The following is a 15166-nucleotide window of genomic DNA, read 5'->3' on the forward strand; positions in this document are numbered from 1 at the left end:
ATGATTCCAGTCTATTGATAAGAAATTTAAAATAAACAGTAGATGCAATAGAATAACAAAAGTATTATAAGATTGGTTTTATTGTGCATTATGATGGATTGAGTGTTTATTTTTACAACTTCGGTTATTATTCTGCAATATACCAACACGACGATAGGCTATTTAGAAAATTTAAAAAGTATTTTCTTTTTTCCGATCACACAAAAGACTTTATCTAGACATTTTTATTTCATGCTTCGTCATTTTTGTGTTCTCTTATAAACACAGTTGTTCTCGTTTAACCAGTTCTTATATGGTGGTAATATTGGAAAACAAGAAAAAATAAGTGTGTTCTTTGCCTTCTACAGTGAAATTGTTTTTTTCGGTTTTTTTCGAACTGAAAAACATGCACAGTGAATTTTATTGCAGGTTAAAGATAATGCAGCTTAAAATTTATTTTACGACGAATTTGAAAAGAATTTTATTGCATTGTCAAGTAATAACAATATTTTGCGGTTATCTATTAATCAGACTGATTTCTTGTAACGTGGTGCACTTCTCAACCACACTGGAAAAACACGCCAAAAAGATTAGCAATCGTTAAAGCAACTCAACTGAAATTTTACGGTACGTTTCATTTCCCGCAGCTCGCTAATTACTTACTAATTTTGCGATCATAGTCTAGAAAATAGCTTAGAAAATTCGAGGTTGAAATCCACTTTGCCTGGAAGCTTTAAATTTGAATGTTTAGTTTGATACGAAAAATACAATTTCCCCAACAGTATTATTTACAAGCTTTGATTACTTGGAATTACATATTTCGAATAACTATAATGTGTCGAAATGAATGTGGTTAGTAAAACTAAAACACTGTTTGTAAAAAAAAAACGGGAAAATACAAAATATTGTTTGCCAAATATTTTATAGACATTAACTGTTTACTCTGTTTGATAAGCCCCTTATCGAAAGTTCCAATTTATTATCGACTCATAACTCTGCGAGCAAACGTCGAGCCTCTTCCGATAACATCTGTGATGTCTGATTATCCCACGCATCTGCGCTCCCAAGCTCAAAACTCGAATCATCTTCAGCAAACAGAAGACTTCAAGTATACAACAACTTTTCCAATTTTAAAAAATAAAATGCACTCGAGCATGTAGGCTGCTCCAGGCGAAATTTGACGGCCTGTCGAAGGAATAAAACGATAGCAAATAATTGCGGCTCAGCCTCAATATTACTTTTATTATTATTATTATTTAAAACAGTCGTGGGTCGCGACGAAATCGGAATTTCCACAGTTTTTTCAACGGATCGTAACAGCGTTTTAATTACGAGTTTCGGAACAACTTTTCGAAATCAAATATTCATGGAAAAACTTGACAGAAAGTTACTTATTGAGCGAATATACGGAGCACAGTTTTCGGAAAGTCAATAGCATGCTCTTAGCGTATAGCAAACATATTTTGTCGCTATTGAATTCTGCGTGAGTGATAAAAATTTTAAAAATGTGTGGGAAACTGGAATGTAACCTCAAACTCGTCAGTGGTGATTTCCAAAGTCACGAGCGCACAATTTCGAAAAAATCCCCGCGTGATTGGACGATGGGATCTAAATTGATAAAACGCGTTTCCTGCAAATTTCACCTGAACAAAACACTCAGAATTTGCGAAAGCCACCGGATACGAATTCGCCTTCTCGCCGAAAATGACCCACGCTGGAAGGTTTATTTTTATAAAACCCCCGTGCGAAGTTTCCATTGTCATCGAGTGAATAATGAATATTTATGAAGGATTTCAACCACCTTGTTGTACAATTACGTGACATTAGAATGCCCGTCGACATTGTGTAAGAGTCTGCTTACAAATGACAAAAAGAGGAATCTTTCGCAGACGTCGCTGTCTGCGAATTAAAAAATATCGTCGATGCTTGTTGATAATTAACAAAACCAACGCTTTCGCAGCATTCCTTTTGTTACTTTCTACGTGCATTGTTGGGTTTGGGGTCATATCATGTAACAGAATCATAATAATTGTTACTTTATGAATCAGAATGCAGAGGAGTTTTATTTGTTGTAGGATGATGCATTGAGCGGGGGAAAAATTAAATGCAGGTTTTTACAGCTTAATTTTTAATTTAATTTAATTTTCTCGAGTGTCATGTAATCTAAAATGAATTAGTGTTGCAGTTACAGTTAGCGTATTTGTCAGACGTAATGCGTTTGGATGATAAATGTTGAAACTGCTGAGTACTTGAGCAAACTGTCAATTATTGAGTTGGACAAATGCGGCGAATACACATAATCATTGTCGGTATGTTGGTGGAGAATTTATTCAGAAAAAAATAAGGAAATACGTAGCACCTTCAAACGAATACACGATAGATCCAAAAGGTCAAAGCAAAAGTATGTGCATTTAATTGCTCAGAAAATCCATTTTAAAAATGTTAGAAATTGTTTTCGTTCGTCACTTCCACTAATACATTATCGTTCAGTACCTTCCATAAATTACTAATTTTCGTTAGAAATGAATTACGAGTATGACAGACAGGTTAAGCTCTCCTTATATTTTTTATTGATCGCTTATAAAACTGTGAACTCCATCAATAGAAAAGTGATCAATGTTATAAAACGGAATTCTAATCAATTTTTGATAAGGTCAATCTACGCATACTTATTAGCAATAAATAGCTTAATAATTGAACGACACGCAGCGTAATTAATTTAGTTTATTAAAGATTAATTGCCCGTCTTATTTGTTTAGAAGTCTATTTCAGACGTGCGACATTTTGTTTGACGGGGTTTAATTAGGAGCACCTACCCATTCATATATAAGAAACTCGTTAGCTTAATTACAGCTGGATAACTTGTTATCACTAACACTTTATCTAATGCGGTGTCGTCTGTGGTTTTTTTTATGGAAGAATTTCATTTTTCTACGTGTTGACTTTATTTTGCGTTTTGTAGTGCTGGTGGGTACTTGTAACATTATCGTTATTTATCATAGATTTTTTTTAATGTCAGGTTATAAATCATGGTGATAGGTCATTCATTATGTTTTAACATTATAATACATTTGGACAGATGTATTTTTGATTCGATGTGGCGTTAGAGTTTAATCTTTTGTTAGTTGTCCGATTTTTTTGCGGAATAAACGATTTTTAGATGAATAAAACATTAGTTGAATGTGTAGGAATAATTTACTCTAATCCAATTATACACATTCTATAAAAAAGAGAAAGTTATTGTATGTCCATTTATTTTAGTCTCCTTATTAAATCTCTCGATTCGGACAATCATTTTCGTTCAAAATGTATTTTATTTTGCGCCGTTTGTTCATTTACGAGAAACTGTAATCACAAAATTGTGAACATTTGAGAGAAACTTATTAGAGTTTCAGATTGTCACAAACTTAAATACATGCAGTATTGTAATCTGCAAAAGCGCTAAAAGTGTAAACTAAATTAATGACACAAAAACCCTAATTTCTTCTCAAACTACAAAAAAATATATAGCCAAAAAAATTTCATATTTATTACTTTCTATCTAAAAATACCTATATACATTCACAAGTTCTCAATTGTTATTTTTTAGGTTTTTTTAGATATTCGAAACAAATAGGACAAATTTAAAAATATTTTCGCAGACTTCCACGGGCGGAATCAATACATGATCGTTTTCGGGGTTGGAACCGTGTAAACTGAGTTTTTGGGCTCAACGTTTAAAAAAAAAGAGTTTTCCCTCTGGTATGGTTGACATACTGAGTTGCCTTATTCTTAACCCTGTTCCTGAAGATGCCACTTACGAAAGTGTGCGAAACGTTGAGCCCAAAAACTCAATTTACACGGTTCCAACTCGGAAAACGAGCCTGTATAGGACAAATTTACTTAAATAATTTAAAAAAATGAATTTTGAAAAAGTGAAGATTTTGTAAATCAGAAGTTAAAAATGTATTTTTAAAATAATAAAATCTGTGTATTTATGTTATTTTATGAAATTTGAATAACATTTACTAGACAAAATTTTGAGGTGTCGTCATCATATTGTTGGTGTGGTGATCAAAAAAAATTCTACACCATATTCCGAAAATACATTTGACAACAATCAACCCAATAGTTTTGGAGATTATCTGCCTAATAAATATTTATACAGTAGATAGGCAGACAGGAACTACCCGTTCGCCGTTTAAAAAAAAAAAACACAAAAAGCAACAAAAACAGGCAGTAGAAAAAGGCTGTAAGAAAAGGACTCGAAAAACGTGTCAGAAAAAAGGCGATATAAAAGCACAAAAAGGGTGACAAAAAGCAAAAAGTTACGCTAAAAAGTGGCAAGAAATCGTTACAAAAAACACGATAAAACATTTAAAATTCGCAAAAAAGGAATTAAAAAGAAAAAAAGTGCAACAAAAATACAAAAAAAGGTGTCAAAAACATGATAAAAAAGACGACAGAAAAACGTGAGAAAAGCAGAACAAAGGCAACCAAATAAAAAACAAAAAACGACTACAAAATCTACAAAAAATTATAAAAATGTCACCAAAAACTCGAAAGTATCAACAAAAAAGTGTCAAAATAAGAGGGACTCAAGAATAATTTAAAAACATTTAAAGCTATTGAAAAGATCAAAAAAGTGTTTTTACTTCCTGAGCCTAAATAAGCTAGATAATTTTGTAATAAGTTCCATCGACCAAATGTCCATTTTAATGTTTTGTCGACGTTTCATGATCTCTTTATTTTTGTTGCATTTTTTGTGAATTACATATTTTATTGTGTTTTTTGCCATTTTTATCGCATTTTTAAAGCTTTTTGTTGCCTTTTTGACTCCTTATTTGTGTCTCATGTTTATTCTGTTATTCGCCGCTTTTTGTCGTTGCCTATTTTTCGATAGTTTTTTTATTCTGTTTTCGCGGATTATGTCGTCTTTTTATGAACATTTTCATATTTCCTTTTTTTCATATTTTTTGCCACTTTTTGTAGCCACCTTTTTTATTGCGTTTTTTGATCTTTTTTATCGTCTTTTTGTCCCATGTTTTCGTTGTTTTTTTGTGACCAATTTTCCTCATGTTTTTCTTTTTTGTGACCGTTTTTTTGGTCCATTTTTGAAGTCCTTTTTGACTTCCTCCTTTCTAGTAGCTTTTTTCTCATTTTTAAGGATTTTTTGTCCCTGTTTTCGCATTTTTCGTCGCTCTTTGCGGACTGTTTTGTCTTCTTTTCATTGTCTTTTTTTTGTGACCTTTTCTTGGCAATTTTTTGTAATCGTTTTTTTTTTCACATTTTTTGTCCAATTTTTTTTGTCGCCTTCTGTCGTCTTTTTGGTGGTTTTTCTTGTCCTTGCCAAAAAGTTGATGATCACAAAATTGCATTATGAAAAACTCACTAGAAACGTACCCATAGCACACTTAACTTCTGTAGCTATAGTTTAATATAAATTCGCAAAATTTTGTTTGTATTTGTTTGATTGTACTTCAGGGATGAGGGAAGTTCGGTCAATATTTTTGTCTAATTTTGAGAATCATTTCATTTAAAAGTTAAACACTGTTCGTTGTTCACAATCAGTTAATCATGAAAATTAGAATAAAACTAATTATTATTATTAATTATAACTTATTAATTGTTATAATTCACTATTTCTCAAAATATCATGTATTAGAAAATGTAATATTAAAAAAAACCTTTTTTTTGTTAATATATAATCATTTTGCAGTAGTGGAAACAGAAATGGAGTACTTAAAATTTGTTGAAATGTTTAAAAAGTGAATATCGTAGACCTACGAGTAATCTGAAATTAAAGGAGTATATTTTAAATATAATAAAATCCAATTTATGGTCCATTGAACATGGTTCTTATTTGTAGGACTTTTAAATATCGGGTTTTGGAAAATTTTAAAGTGAATGTCAATCATTTCAGAAATGTATTTTTTGAAATTTTGTTAATTTTGAGCATGATTTAAGATTTAAATTTAAAAATCGTTGGTTATTCAAAGTCATTAGATTAAGTCTCCAAATTATCTGGTATCCAAAACTCACTAAACATACACCTTGTAAAATTTTATGACTTAAGCAGCTTAGCCAAACCACCCTTATAAGTCAAACTGGCTATTGTAAGCTTTGTGGATTCAAACCGCGAGGATTATTACTGTGCATTGTTGCCATAATGGAGCTGTAAAATTTTACTAGGTATATGTGAACTGAGTTAAGTTATAGAATAGCCAGTTTGACTTATAAGGATGGTTTGGTATACGCCGCTGAAGTCATGAAACTTTTACAAGGTGTATGAGTGCGTGTTGTATAGTTGCATGTCAAACATTTAAAATATTGTTGGAAAAACTTTATAGTAGTGGATTTTAAATTATTGCAGTATATTTCCAATTTTGTTTCAAAGTTCAATAAGTAACTACTTTAATTTTTGGCATCTCAGTAACTTTTGAAATTTTTCAAAGTAGTTCGGAAGAAAAGGTAAAGACAACCAAGGATTTCGGAAAGTTTGTCTGTGATTGTTTTATTTTCACCTCAAATTTTCAACTTGAGGGTAATCTGACCACACGAAAATTCTATCAAAGACAAATCTTCAAAATTGGCTATTTTTACAGTTTTTGACGTTAAATAAAAAGAAATATTTAAAGTTATAAGCGCTTTGTGTTTAAATATTTTACAAAATATTTTGTAAAATTTATGAAGTCCAGAAAATTTAACAAATTGTAGACAGACTAAAAAATTCTTCAAATCACTCACAAAGTATAATAAAAGTTTTTGTGTGAAAAATTCCATTTTCCTTCGTCTGGAATAATATATAAAATCTTTTTTTTTTTGCAGGTAAGAAGCTGTCGTATTGCACCATACCCTAATGTAAGTAAAAGTACGATAAGAGTGCTTTCCCCAGACCGTAAGTTAATTTGAAACACCAACAATCCCTAGATAAGTTAAAATTATTTAACTTTACTTTCGCTTTCTGGCAGACGGATTAGCGCCAGTGCATCCACTCACTTAACCCCGCATCCTTTGTTCTTCCCAGCGTCTCCTTGCACCAACCCCTCAAGCAACCGCTCCTTCGCTGCTGCAGCAAACTTCCCTCGGCATTCCTGCAGATGGAAAAGATCCCCTAACGAATTAACCGATCGATATTGGTGGGTGCCATGGGGGCAGTTCGTCTAAATATCCAAGGGACATTTACGACCCTCTTTTCAAGGTTGGTGTAATTAAAACGACCAGTTTACTCCAAACAGACAACACGTGTCTTCTTCATCGTTGAACGCATCTATTCATCCTGCAGCTGTTAAAAAGGGCGTTTATTGCCCACGTAGGAATAAACGACGGAAGTTTGGTTTTTATCGGTAAATAATTCGTAAAGGTTCGATTTGTCGACGTCACTTCGAATTGGGTCGAGCGAGTCTTTCCGTCGAACGGTTCTATCGACGATTTCGATCCGCTGCCTATTGTTGCAGCGGAAAGCCAATTTGGATGGGACTGTGATACGTTTGTACACACGCAACCATAGGCGCCGACTCCGTGGGTATTTTGAGGTATTATTAGTGTTTTGTTGTGTCATCAGTGGTATGTTGATGGAAATCAGTAAACACTTCCAAGCTGTGTTTGGTGGGTCGGACTCAAACACTCAACAACTAAGTAGCACCTAATGAATAAAGTTGGACCCATTAGAACTACACTTCGTTATCAATAGTTTGCGTTTTATTACCAATTTACCGCCTGCTAATTTTGGTAAACATTTGTTCGTGGAAAGAAATCCAGATGTCATGTAAGATCTTCAGTTTTAGTGGTAACACATTTGATCCGAGAGGTGGTGAGTGGTAGTAGGGAAATAACAGAACTTTTTATTAACAACAAATAGAAAAAAATAGCAAATTTCTAACCTTTATAGTTTTTATGTGGAATGCGAGGGGCACAAATCGGTAAAAAATCAGTTTAAAGCCATTCAACAAATGTCCCTTGCTCCCAAAACTCAGTGTATTAAATACATTGATAAATAGATAAACTATAAAACGTGATTGCATTTTTTAACGGAATTCCTTTCCTGTAACGTGTATTCCCCACAACACCGAAAACACCACGTTGGCAAACTAAATTTGGTTACTGTAGTTTTGTCTGCATAATACCAACGTGGTTGGTGAAATGCGTCGATAAAAAAATGTTGACGAATATTTTTGTGGTTTCTGTGTATTTCACAGTATCGTGCGATTTTTTAAATTTCTGCTCTAGTTGGCCATGACGCCAACATCAGCAGTGCAATTGAAACGGTGGACGTAAGCACCGAGTGGTCAAAAAGATTCCTTTTCAGAGTTTCTATACATGTTTAGAAAATATCTGGCAAATAAAAAAAAAATAACTTCTTCATTCATAAATCTTTGGCACATTTGTAAAAGTGAGAGTGAGTTAAGAAATTACATGCATAGAAGCAACATTTCAAGTTAGGTTATTGATCAAAATTTAAGGATGGTTTCACTCAGTTTTGAACCTACATTTTCATACACTAATAGTTAAGAAACGTCGAGAAAACATGAAATTAGCCATTTTCAAGTGGTTCTGTAGCTTACTTGTGGTTGGGAATTAAAAATCTCCGTTATTATTTATTATTCAGAAGACATTCGGCTGAAAATTATACTATACTAAAATTTGATTTGCTTTTTCTGCAATAATATATAAGAAAAATTGGTTTAAGGTTATTTAGACAGATCTATCCTTGCCCTTGAAGTACAATCAAACAATCTCCTAGATAAATTATAAAATATGATTTGATAAAATTTAAAACAAAAACATTTGTCGATTGTTAATCATCAAATTTTTGGCAAGGACAAGAAAAACGACCAAAAAAGGCGGTAATAGGACGACAAAAAGGGCACAGAACGCGTAACAAAAAAGACAATGAACAAAGGATTAATTTGCAGAAAAGGCGACAAAAAATGCAAAAACGAGAGAAAAATGAGAAAAACTAGAAAAGGCAAACCACAAACAGTAACTAACAAAGGAACCCAAAAAGAATGACAAAAAGAGAGTCAAAAATAGCCACGAAAAAGCGTCACAAACAGGAGAATAGAAACGACAAAAAGGACGACTACAAAGATAATATTGACGATAAAAATGCAACACAAAAAGGCAACTACAAAAGTCACAACACAAAAACAGAAAGCGAATAGAAAAATCGCAAAAAAAAGGGAAAATTACACAAAAATCCGCAAAGAAAAACGATAAAAACGGCGAAAACAGGACAGAAGAAATTCATAAAAAAATCTAAAATGGACCATAACAAAAAGAAGATAAAAAAGAAGGGAGACGCACGATAAAAATACCACTAAAAGAAGGGAGTCAATGATGACAAAAAAATTTAAATAAATGTGACCAAACCATTTATAAACAAGGCGTCAAAAACAGATGACAAAAAATCAAAAAAAAAGTGCCAAAAATGACAAAAAAAACCAATGAGAAGGTCTACAAAAATGCAGCGAAAAAAGTGACTACAAAATGTAACCAAAAAAAAAAATGGACAAAAAACGCGACAAAGCAATTCCACAAAAAATTGCTAGATAATAAAAAGGCGGTTTTGGAAAAAAATACGCAAAGAAGGCGACAAAAAATTGTGAAAACAGCAGACAAAAAAAATCATAAAAAATTATAAGCCTCCACAAAAAGTGACTAAAACAGGAAACCGAAAAAAGGCGATACAAGAAGGAAGTCTCAAATAGCGACAAAAAAGAGAACCCAAAAAAGCGACCACAAAAAGTGACAAAATCGATTAAAAAAAAACAAAAACTCCACAAAACTGCAACAATAAAAAGTCGACCAAAAAGTTACAAAAGAAAAAAGCGACAAAAAGGTACGAAAAAGAAAATAAGTCCTAAAAAAAGCGAAAAATAGGGCACGACAAAAAGCGGCCAAAAAGGAGACCAAAACACAATGAAAATGTGACTAAAAGACGGAACCCAAAACAGCGACAAAAAAGGCGTCAAAAACAAGAGAAAAAATTCAAGAAAAAAAGCCGACTGCAAAGAATATACATACATAATTGAATACAGAATCAAACACATGTTGTACACACATTATTATTATAAAAAAAAGACTGCAGAGGACAAAAAAATGCAACAAAAGAAAGATGAATACAAAATGTGACCAAAAAATAACAAAAATGGCTACAAAAAGTGACAAAATGAAAATAAAACAATAAAAGTATGTTACTTTAAGAAATTTAAATGATATTTACCATACAAAATCTTGAGGTGCCGTCATCAAATTGGTGGTAGGGATGATCACACAAATTTTGGTTCGCGTTTTACCATGTACACAATATTCTTAAAATACATACCTTTAAAAAAAAAAACAGTAATCATCCCAGTAGTTTCCGATTATCGGTCTAATAAAAATCGACACAGACGGACGGACGGACGGACGGACGGAAACGAGAGACGTATTTTTTCATATTCTAGGCATCATGAAACGTCCAGCTTATTTACGCTCGGTATTGATTCTAAAAAGGCACGATAAACTAAACTTTTTCCACAATATATTGCCTCTATTTGGCTTGTGGATGATCTGATAAAAACTCCTACCTTTCACATAAATTTGTCAAATGTATTAATTGACACATTTTCTGAAGGAAACAAGGGACACAATGCGCGAAATGTTGTGTGATCCGAAAAAAAATTGTAAATTTATATTAAAAATCTATCACATACAGTTTTGCACAGTAAATATGTGCACAAGCCTTTCTCACTGATTTTTTTAATATGTTATTCGAGTAAAGTTTGTAAATTTACATCTTTTAGCATTGTAATTATTTGTTAGTTCTTCAAATAATTTAATGAATCCAATTTTGTGCTAAAACGAAAATTAATTTACCTAGGTTCAAGGCAAGTGTATTTTTTGTTGAACAGGACTGTAAAATAGTTTCTGCCACAATCTCTTGCAAATGCCATTCATGCCGATTTTTTTGTCGAATTCTGCGGTTTATATCCTGAATTGGTTGCGTGTGTTTATGACGTCATGTGCGAATATTGAGCTAGTTTCACTTGTTCGAACAAACTGCACATACTAGATTTCTACTTATTATAAACTCTAGATCGTCCATTGTCTTACGAATGACAGACTGTATTGTGAAATAAAATAAATAAAACTTCTACGTTGATTTGAAAAAAAAAAAGTTATTTTTTATTTAAAAACTGTCAAATTTTAACATGATTAGGTAATGAAATTGCTACAGAACATCTACCCGAATAAGTAGTTATAATAAAGTTATTTGGACATAGGACAAAAATCAGACTTTTGATTTATAATAAATAAAACTATCGCTTTTGCCATTTGCCTTTTGATGACAATAATATGAAATTTGTCTTATAAATCTTGACGAGTTGAGACTGAGAATAAACTGCCGTCCAATTAACTCTATGAAAGTAGGTGTTAGTTTTTGTACACTGCTTTAAGATGTGTTCTATTTATTTATTTACATATTTTTTGTCAGCTGTATCATTTTTTGGACTTTCAAGTTGAAAGCGCATTTTAAATTCTGCAATATTTTAAGTCAATTTCGCATTTGAAAATTGGAAATTGCAAATAAAACATTTACCGCGAAACCCTGAAGATGTTGCTAAGAAAGTTTGCTTATTCATTTCATGAAAATTTTACCGAGCCCCAGGGAATTTTTAGAAATCGCCGCCTATGCGCACAACGACTCCCTTTCATACGACGGCACTCCACAATCGAGTAAAATTGCCTGATAAAGAGGCTTTGTGTCGACTAAAATGCCGTCATTGTTACATTTATTGTATTTCCTAATTTCGCCTGGTTTGTTGAGTCGAAAGCCAATTAAATTTTACCATTATGGAGGCACGGCAAGGACGTATTTGTGATTATTCCAAATCGAACGTAATTACTACCACCGATGGGAAATTCTATGGAGATTACTTCGAAAATTGGGATCCGCACACTATTATTTAGCCGTTATTATTAAAATGTGCAATTCCTTGTTTGCTGCATGAGCAGCAATTATTTTTTTAATTGCCAGGGATTCAATTATTCGTTTGTTGAAATCGTCAAGGAGAAAAACATGAAGAACAATGCTACGACTTCCTCTTAATTATTAATTGTCCAGGCTTTCCTCGGTCTTTACTTAATGGTTTTTTTACGCAAATGGGAGATCAGACTGATCCGATTTGTCTTGACATCGGCGGAAGATGAGAGCTTCCATTCAGCTCGAAAATCGAATTACCGCGATAAGCTCCGATTGAATCAAATTCAAATAGGCATTACCTTGAGGGCGTGACGTCAGCAAAAGTAGCAAACAGACAAATCAATCAGAAACTGAGATTTTAATCTCATAACAGAATTGAGAAATCTGAGATAAATCTGTATTGTTTGCGTTCTTTGGAGGATTTCTAATTGAGTTGGACGATTATGAGATTTAGAGGAGGTGTTAGAAGTTCGTGATGTTGCCTAAAAATAAGTTCCTTTCCCCTGTTTCAAGTAAAATATAACAATAATTAAATTATCGCACAATACTAACTTAATAACAGGTTATATCTGTGAGTAATACGAAGTGTAGTTAGTTAATGGTAATAATTCAGAATATTTGTGTCGTATTACAGTGACAGTGTTAATGTGTATAACAAATTATTCCAGTTTGCACTTTTGAAATTTTAATGGTTTTCCAGTTTAACCGCAAACTTGTAGCATACTTGGAATATTTCAATCGGGAAGCATTTTTCAGTATTTGTTATTAATCATTCTTCCACACCTGGTGTATGTAGACGGAAACATAAGGAACGAATGATAGAAATTAAGATTTCCTTTTCTCATGCAATGAACATTTAATCCTTGATAAAAATAAATGTGTAAAACATGTTACAAAGTAATAGTGAATCGATTGACTTAGCAAAATATTGAGATGATGTCATCAAATTTTTGGTGGGGTGAAACCGCCCCAAATTACGCTCAGAATTTCACAGTAATCCGGCGACAGAAAGATTTATCTACATTGCAGTCGCCACAGTCATCAAAACTTAGTACTAGACCTGATTCGTCAAAACTACTAAATGGCACGTTCGTATTATCAGACAACGGAATGTGTGTACAAAACGCAGGAATATTGACAAGACACGTGATGTTATCTATTAATCCCACCGCCACGGCATAATCAAGCGTGTCATATAAACCATGGCATTGTGAAAAATTATCTCCATAAAAATAAGGTGAAAGCTAAATTTGTAAATATCAACAGTAACAGAAAATATTAATTACACTCACTTATCTGAGGCTGGAAACAATAAGTGTTGAACGCAATTTAAAATTGAAATGAATTAAACATAATGATTAAAAGTGTGGTAACCATTATATTGTTAGTGGTTTTTTGATTTCCGACATACGATGCATCTTGAGAACTTACACTTGAGTGATTGTGTTACATTGTTAAAGCGGAAAAAATAGGCACATATGGCACAGCAAAAAATGTAAATAATGGTAGCTTTCAACCATTATTATGAGAAGTGTGAGTATGAAGTGCAACCAAATACCGATGTTGTCGAGATATCTCCACGAAAAAATGTAAACATACCTACTTACGCGTACTTGAGTTCGGAAGTGCTCATTAGCTTATTTTAAATTCGGTAAATTGTACGGTTGTTGTATTATTTTGAGGTTGTACACGACGGTCCAAAGTGGAATTATGTAACCGACTTGTTTATTATGTGAAACATTCCGGTGAGTTACAAGTATGAATTGAATGGGAGATTTTCGAAAAATGTGGTTTTTAAACAGTCGTGGAAAATATGGGTTGTATTGCCCATGCACCGTGAAGGTTGCTGGATTAATTTCGATCGTATCGATAATGTCAAGTGTAGGTAATTTATCAAAACAATTATTTTCGTGACAAACACATTACTACATAAAAAATCCTTACCCACTTAATATTTAAGGAATTCGGAAAGAGAACAAAGTTGTAAATATGTAATTTAATAGTGATGAAACTTTACATCCTTGTGACGAATTTGTATTGACGTACACGATTTTGTGTTGTTTGTTGTGACACTTTTTCTTAAAAGATTTTTTTAAATTTCGGAAACTTAGAAAAAATTTGAGTATTTCGGAATTTTTAAATTACTGGGTGAAACGACACCATAATTTCAAACCTATCATTTAGAAAGTAACCTCCAAGCCTTAAAGCTGATTTCATTCATTATGTCATTATGTGTTCACATCTGTTAATTTGTATAATTTTTTTCGCCTTAAATTCTTTTAATTTATTTTTCTAACCATGTTCTTGACAAAAAACTGTTTGGGGATAACTTTTCAAAAGCTCAATTTTTTCAGTACCCGTTATGAAAATTTCGACCTTTTTTCGACCACCTTCAAAAATTATCCAATTATTTTTCCAGGATCGTTAATTGAAATAAGTTAATTTTTGGGAGTTTAAAAGAAATTGAATTTCAAAAGGGATATTTCTAAAATCTTGCCTCTCTTTTTAGTTTCTACATTTTTCCTGTCTGGTAACTATACTATACGATAATTTTTTGGATAACCTTTCATTCTATATATCAAGTGGTGGGGAGTGTAAGTGCACACACTTTTTTGTGCTCTGTGTCTGACCTCTAATTTGGTGAGTCTGTTCTGATTTTTAATCGGGAAAAGGCGCTTGATAGTGATCGGTTTGTATGAGCATTGGTTGTCCCGGTTTTTACCGGGAATATTCCGCTGGTTGCTATACTGCTATAAGGATTTACGATTTAATTTCGTTGTCTCATTCGAATATTTGCTTATCAGCGCTCTTTTTGTCGATTGGCGATAAAATTTCTTTTGATAGGCACGAGGCGGGCGACCAAGGCGCTGGCGTTTTGCTGTACCTTGCTACGCCTTGTACATATTTTTTTTTGTCTGGCAATTTCAATCTATTTGCGTGGTGTTTTATTTGTATAAAAAAAACACATGTATAATTATATTATAGTACAACAAAGGCACAACAGTAGTATAGTAAAATAAATAATACTTGTACTAGCCACTAGTGGTACGACCAATGTTCGTCCTAAGTTAAGGATGGACTTCTGTTGGATTACTATAGCCCATGAAGGTCCTAAACGACACTTGGAATGATTTTTTTTCTTCTGCACTGTTGAATATTATTAATGAATCTTGTTTCGCTACATCTATCAGGTAGTTAATTTCAAAGGTGTTATCAGCCGCGTCATATGTTTCTTTCCTT

The 15166-nt window shown here is 32.7% G+C and overlaps 1 protein-coding gene across 3 annotated transcripts in view; it reads left to right on the forward strand.

Moving 5' to 3' along the window:
- The window catches only part of Src64b (Src oncogene at 64B), an 85162-nt gene that overhangs the window by 23288 nt on the left and 46708 nt on the right, over positions 1–15166 (forward strand). Inside the window, exon 1 of one of the 3 annotated variants that reach the window (XM_064069644.1) lies at positions 6804–6819. The exons of the other annotated variants lie outside the window; for them this stretch is intronic. The gene's annotated coding sequence lies outside the window, so the exon portion shown is untranslated. Of the gene's footprint in view, positions 1–6803; positions 6820–15166 lie in introns of those variants that run through there. 3 annotated transcript variants of the gene reach the window in all.

The sequence above is a fragment of the Zophobas morio genome, unplaced genomic scaffold, assembly GCF_036711695.1.
Source record: "Zophobas morio isolate AGI-343-1 ecotype UQ-CSIRO unplaced genomic scaffold, CSIRO_AGI_Zmor_V1 ptg000031l, whole genome shotgun sequence".
NCBI lineage: Eukaryota > Metazoa > Arthropoda > Insecta > Coleoptera > Tenebrionidae > Zophobas > Zophobas morio.